Here is a 6,509-nt window from a genome sequence, read left to right as displayed (position 1 = left end):
CCCTGCGGGGTTCCGCTCGGCTCCTTAAAAGCTCCAGACCAGATCTCCGGAGTGGCGCGTCGGACTACCTCGCAGACGCTCAGCAGTCGAGGCCCATGCCCAGGTAAGGTGGACTAGCAGGCACGCGGGTCCCGACCCTGCTCGGGGATCCCCAACGCCCCTGGTGCGTTTCCTTCGATCGCGGCCCGGGGTCCCTAAAGTAGCCCGTTGGATCTCCGCGGTGCCCCAGGTTGGAGGGAAATCTCTGTCAGGCCCGGGGAACCCCGACTCCCCTCTCCCCGCCCCCCTGCCTGGGCTAGCCGGGAATATGGAAAGCTGGAGCCTGAGGCTTGGTCGCGTTTCTGAGCCCTGGTCCGGACTGCTGGATTCGTGGGTCCCCCGCCCCCGCCCAGCCCCGCGCACGCACCGGCTCGGGCGCTCTCCGCTTTCCTGTGGCTGAGTCGCGGCCGGGGCACGGGTGGTAGCGGTGGTGGCGGTGGCCCGGGCAGCGGGGAGCGCTGGAATGCGCCGCCGGGTCACCTGCAGCGCCCGGGGAGCCGGCGGGCTGGCGAGGCGCAAGGCTGAACCCGATCGGGCGCCTCTGGCGGCTTGGGGCCGGGGCGGGCTTTTAGTGGGCCGCTCCAACAATACGGGCCTGGCGCGGAGAAAGGGGCTCGGCTGCAATTGGTACTGGATTTGAATAACGCCACGGGGCCATCAATGGTCATTGTGTCGGCGGGTAATGAATCTCCGCTGTCTCTCGGGCTGGCCAGGCAGCTGCAACCTGCGCTCAGGCAGCTCTTAAAGACATAGCGTGCCCCTCCCCGGGGGCCATCTCCCCCTCTGCACCGGCCGGACCCCTCGCCCTCCCACCCCCACTCAGTGCCCTCAACTCCCGATGCCCCGCCTGCTCCGTCGGCCTGACCCCTTTGCCCATCGCCCCCTCCTTCCTCCTGGGCCAGGCACCAGCATCTCGGTCCTGTATTCCCGTGGACTTGACTCAGGTCCCTGGCCTTGGCTGAGCTCCCCAAGAGTGCCCAGGAAACCCCAGAGTCTCTTAAGGCCCAACCCTTGTCTTCCATCGAAAGCCTCTAGGGCTTCTAGTTGGAGGGTGTCGGGGAACAGTCTGGAGGTCAGAGGGTCATCCGTTAGAAGGCCACACTGAAGAAGGGGCAAGCAGGTGCAGTCCCCAGCCCCAGGCTGAGGATGCCATCTCCAGAGACCACACCCCCGAAGGATCTGGAGACCGCCCCCTCCCTCCACGAAGGACAAGGACTTGATTCCCAGGCTCCAGCTGGCTCCTGGATACCTTGGCACTAGCAGCAGTGATAGGGGTTGAGAGAGCAGGTGGATTTGAGAGAGGTGTGGAACCTATGAATGCTCATCTTGTCATGGTCTCTTCCAATGGACAATCCACCTGTCCAGGAGAGCAGGGCCTCTGTTGAAGGTCTGATGGACCCTCCACCCCCACCCCGGCCCCATCTGGCACAGAGAATGTTCTGTCTACTGGGTGAATACCTCCCCAGTGTCTTACTCCAGAGCTCAGCCTGCCTTTCCCAAGGAATATCACACCCTAGAGGAGTATGTGGCCATTCTTCCCATTCATCCGGCCTTGCATCTACCCCAGGGTTCCCCAACACCCAGAGCACCCCTGCCTCTGTCCTGGCACACTCTAGTGCCCTGCCCTGAAATGCTTTCCTGTCCTCACAATCTCTGTGTGGCTGAACTGGGATTATTGGTTTGTCTGATTCTCCTCCCTTGAACAGGAAGTGGTCCCACTGATCTTTGTGCCTCCAGGGCCTAATACAGTGCCCTCCTCTCAACCAATCATTAAATATCTGTGGGTGGTTGCACACATGCCTGGTGATATAAAGATGAGCCACTTAGACTTCTTGGAGTTTCTTCAGAAAGCTGAAAAAAAAATGGGGCTCCTTAAAAGTAGTACTTCAAGCCTGGGTTTTATAGGGAGGGAGACCAGCTAACCAGATCCCAACTCCTAGGAATGGGCCACTGATAATAATAAAAACAAGTATGTCACATGCCAAGCTTACAGGTGCTACTCATTGTTTCTCACAACAACATGGAAAGTAGGTGCTGTTATCAGCACATTTCACAGATGAAGAAATTCTGGAGCCTCTTTCCTTTAGCTCCCCAGGGCTTCTAGCTGTAGAGTGAGGGGGAACAATCTGGAAGTCAGAGGGTCACCCCCTTAGAAAGCTATGCCGAAGGCAAAGGGACAAGTGGTGCAATCCCAAGCCCCAGACTCAGTTGCCATTTCCAGAGACCACACCCCCTAGGGATCTGGGGACTGCTTCCTTCCTTCCCTGCCCCTCTCCCCCGCACCCCAGCAAGGATAGGGCCTGATTCTCAGGCTCCAGCCTCCTCCTGGCTACCTAGCAGCAGGGATGGTGGTGAGAGAGCAGGTGGGGGTAAAGTCTCCATTTTCAGTGGCTGGTGATAGAGCTAGGACTGTGGAACTCACTGCTCACTATAGTTTCCTGGCCTTTACTTAGCAGATACAGTAAAGGTGGGTGAAAATGTACTCAGAAAGGCCAGATCCAGGAGACATTCTTGTGTCTCTTGATAAATTATAATCCATTCCCAGCCCCATCCCAGCCTGGCACAAACACAACTGGTGTAGAGTGGCCAAGAGTGGTCTCTGCAGGAGTGGAGAGCTCCCAAGCTCACTCTAGGAGGAGGGCTTTTCCGCCCCAGGGTATGTTAGAGCTATTTAAAGCCCAACCATGCTGGCCCTCACCCTCAGAAAATGAGCCAAGAAGGATCCTGTCTCTGGATCCTTGAGCCGATATTTATGGAATGCCTACTGTGTGCTAGTCTGGAACTCAGCAGGGATAGATGTCCCCAAAGGAGATGACCAATGTGTGTCCAGAGGCTTATTTGGGGAGGGCAAAGAAAGCACAGGAGGAGAAGTAGTGAGGGGGCAGGCAAAGGTGGGCACTGTCCCTGGTGAGGGGAACAGCTTGCTCTAAAGCTAGCAACCAAAGCAGCACTTGGGGAGTTCTGAGAAGGAACAAAATTTGGAGTGCAGAGAGGAAGGGAAAGTTCAGATAAAGATGAGGTCAACCTTGCTGGGCCCTGTAGACTATTGAGAGGATTTGTGATTTTATCCTAAACGCTGTGGGGATCCTGAAAAGTTCAGATTTACATTCTTAAAGGTTTGCTGGGGCTGAAGTGTGGAGAATCCCAGGAAGGGGACTTAAGGAGGGCTGGGAGGGATGGGAGGCAAATTAGGTTACTGCTAGTTTGCAGGTAAGGGCTGGTGGTGATAGCAGGTTCCCGATCTGTTTGTTGACAGTCTATGTGACCTGCAGAGAGCAACCCTTTGTGTGCAAGGTGCTATCCTGGGTGCCACAGATAGGAAAAGGATGGACAATGTTGGTGCCCCTCCTGAAGTCCCCAGAAAACTGCAAAGGAAGGAGCAGAGCCACAGAAACACTGCAGATGAAGAATGACCAGAGTTCTCTTAGATTACAGAAGACGGAGATTCAATCCAACAAGGAAGTTGTGGGAAAACTTCTGTAAGAGGCAGCATTGAGGGAGGCACCTGTGGCTCAAAGGAGTAGGGCACTGGCCCCATATACCAGAGGTGGCGGGTTCAAACCAGGTCCAGGCCAAAAACTAAAAAAAAAAAAAAAAAAAAGGAGGCAGCATTGCCTTAGGCTTCCAGAAAAGGGAATTCTTTTTTTTTTTTTTTTTTCGTAGAGACAGAGTCTCACTTTACGGCACTCGGCCCTGGGTAGAGTGCCGTGGCCTCACACAGCTCACAGCAACCTCCAACTCCTGGACTTAGGCGATTCTCTTGCCTCAGCTTCCCGAGTAGCTGGGACTACAGGCGCCCGCCACAATGCCTGGCTATTTTTTTGGTTGCAGTTTGGCCAGGGCCGGGTTTGAACCCACCACCCTCGGTATATGGGGCCAGCGCCTTACCGACCGAGCCACAGGTGCCACCCAAAGGGAATTCTTTTTTTTTTTTTTTCTGAGACATATTGTTACTTTGTCACCCTCAGTAGAGTGCCTTGGCGTCACAGCTCACAGCAACCTCAAACTCCTTGGGCTCAAGCAATTCTCTTGCCTCAGCCCCCAAGTAGCAGGGACTATAGGCATCCGCCACAACACCCAGCTATTTTTAGAGACAGGGTCTCACTCTTGCTCAGGCTTGTCTTGAACTCCTGAGCTCAGGCGATCTATCCGCCTCAGCCTCCCAAAGTGTTAGGATTACAGTCATGAGCCACCGCATCTGGTCAAGAGACATGGGAATTCTAATTCATGAACCTTAGTTGTAGGCTCTGTAAAATGGTGTCCTTATGCCTGTCCATGCTTCCCTAAGCCTGTCCATGGTTTTGGCGTTCAGAGGATCCAAATCTGCTTTGCATTTGCTTGTAATAAGTACTGTTATCGGGCGGCGCCTGTGGCTCAGTCGGTAGGGCGCCGGCCCCATATACCGAAGGTGGCAGGTTCAAACCCAGCCCCGGCCAAACTGCAACCAAAAAATAGCCGGGCGTTGTGGCGGGCGTGTGTAGTCCCAGCTGCTCGGGAGGCTGAAGCAAGAGAATCGCTTAAGCCCAGGAGTTGGAGGTTGCTATGAGCTGTGTGAGGCCACGGCACTCTACCAAGGGCCATAGGGTGAGACTCTGTCTCTACAAAAAATAAAAATAAAAAAAATAAGTACTGGGCGGCGCCTGTGGCTCAGTGAGTAGGGCGCCAGCCCCATATGCCGAGGGTGGCGGGTTCAAACCCAGCCCCGGCCAAACTGCAACCAAAAAATAGCCGGGCGTTGTGGCGGGCGCCTGTAGTCCCAGCTGCTCGGGAGGCTGAGGCAAGAGAATCGCGTAAGCCCAAGAGTTAGAGGTTGCTGTGAGCCGTGTGACGCCACAGCACTCTACCCGAGGGCGGTACAGTGAGACTCTGTCTCTACAAAAAAAAAAAAAAAATAAGTACTGTTATCTTCCACCATTGCTACACACACACACATACAAACACGCAACCAACTCTCAGGAAGGAGATGGTGGCACAGTCATCCACACAACAGTTAAATGCCCTTCTTTCCCACCAGGACAGGCATTTTACCAAGAATATGACCAAACATTGTTCCTAGTGCAAAGGACATGTGCAGTGCTCAGTAAACATCAGTTGAATGAATGATGAATGAATGAATGCTTTATTAAAGTAATAATTAAATGAGTGGGGGGAGGGACAGACAGATGCATGAAAAAACAGACCTTGGGACAATTGAGTGAAGAGGAAATGAATAAAGAAGTGATGGCAGGGGCGGCGCCTGTGGCTCAAGGAGTAGGGCGCCGGTCCCATATGCCGGAGGTGGCGGGTTCAAACCCAGCCCCGGCCAAAAAAAAAAAAAAGAAGTGATGGCAGGTGTGTGGGTTTTTGTAGCGCAGAAGCTGGGGTTCTAGGTGTGGAACTAGAGCACTAGTTGTCAACCTTCCTGATGCCACAGCCCTTTAATACAGTTACTGTGGATTGCGACCCAGAGGTTGAGAACCGCTGAACTAGAGGCACTGCAGTGAGTGGGACCCACTGATAGAGGCTTGGAGAGGTTTCCATCACTCTGGGGCCTCTGTTCTGTGCTTTGAAGGTAGACCCAGATGCAGAGTGTGCAGAGGAGCAGCTGTGCAACAGTCTGGGCAGGCTCCACCTCTGTCTGTGCCTTGGTATTTCCTACCCTGGAGTCCTGTCACTGCAGGTTTCACTGTGACCTGGCCCCACAGCCTGGGATAGAGGAAAGGCCAGCCACTACTTCATGTGCTCCCCAGGCCTGCCCTTCCCCACTCTGGGCTCCAGTCACCCCAGTGGTACAAACAGTTGTCAGAGTGAGCTAATGTGCTAATTGGCTGCCAAAGCCAGGCCACCAGTCCTCAGGGGGGATTTTAAAAACACCTTCGCCTTGGGGCGGCGCCTGTGGCTCAGTGAGTAGGGCTCCGGCCTATATGCCGAGGGTGGCGGGTTCAAACCTAGCCCCGGCCAAACTGCAACAAAAAAAAATAGCCGGGCGTTGTGGTGGGCGCCTGTAGTCACAGCTCCTCTGGAGGCTGAGGCAAGAGAATCGCGTAAGCCCAAGAGTTAGAGGTTGCTGTGAGCCGTGTGACGCCACGGCACCCTACCCGAGGGCGGTACAGTGAGACTCTGTCTCTACAAAAAAAAAAAAAAAAAAAAAAAACACCTTCGCCTTTAGCATTTTTCAGTTTACAAAAGATATTCCTCTCTGGCCCGTGCCTGTGGCTCAAAGGAGTAGGGCGCCAGCCCCATATGCCAGAGGTAGTTGGTTCAAACCCAGCCCCAGCCAAAAACTGCAAAAAAAAAAAAAAGATATTCCTCTCCATGGGGTGGGCGAAGGCAGGCAGGGATACCTTTCAGGCTAAAGTAGCCAACTCTGGGTGGTGCCTGTGGCTCAATGAGTAGGGCACCAGCCCCATATACCGAGGTTGGCAGGTTTGAACCCGGCCCCGGCCAAACTGCAACAAAAAAATAGCCGGGCATTGTGGCAGGCGCCTATA

General features: G+C 54.4%; 1 protein-coding gene across 1 annotated transcript in view; it reads left to right on the top strand.

Annotated features, from left to right (window-relative positions):
• Window positions 1-66: 66 nt before the first annotated feature.
• Window positions 67-6,509, top strand: part of CERCAM (cerebral endothelial cell adhesion molecule) — a 45,502-nt gene continuing 39,059 nt past the window's right edge. The window contains exon 1 of the mRNA XM_053561126.1: window positions 67-103. The gene's annotated coding sequence lies outside the window, so the exon portion shown is untranslated. The remainder of the gene's footprint in view (window positions 104-6,509) is intronic.

The sequence above is a fragment of the Nycticebus coucang genome, chromosome 2 (assembly GCF_027406575.1).
Source record: "Nycticebus coucang isolate mNycCou1 chromosome 2, mNycCou1.pri, whole genome shotgun sequence".
In the NCBI taxonomy this organism is placed as follows: domain Eukaryota; kingdom Metazoa; phylum Chordata; class Mammalia; order Primates; family Lorisidae; genus Nycticebus; species Nycticebus coucang.
Note: the sequence above shows the minus strand (reverse complement) of the source record. Positions and strands in the feature narration are given on the sequence as shown.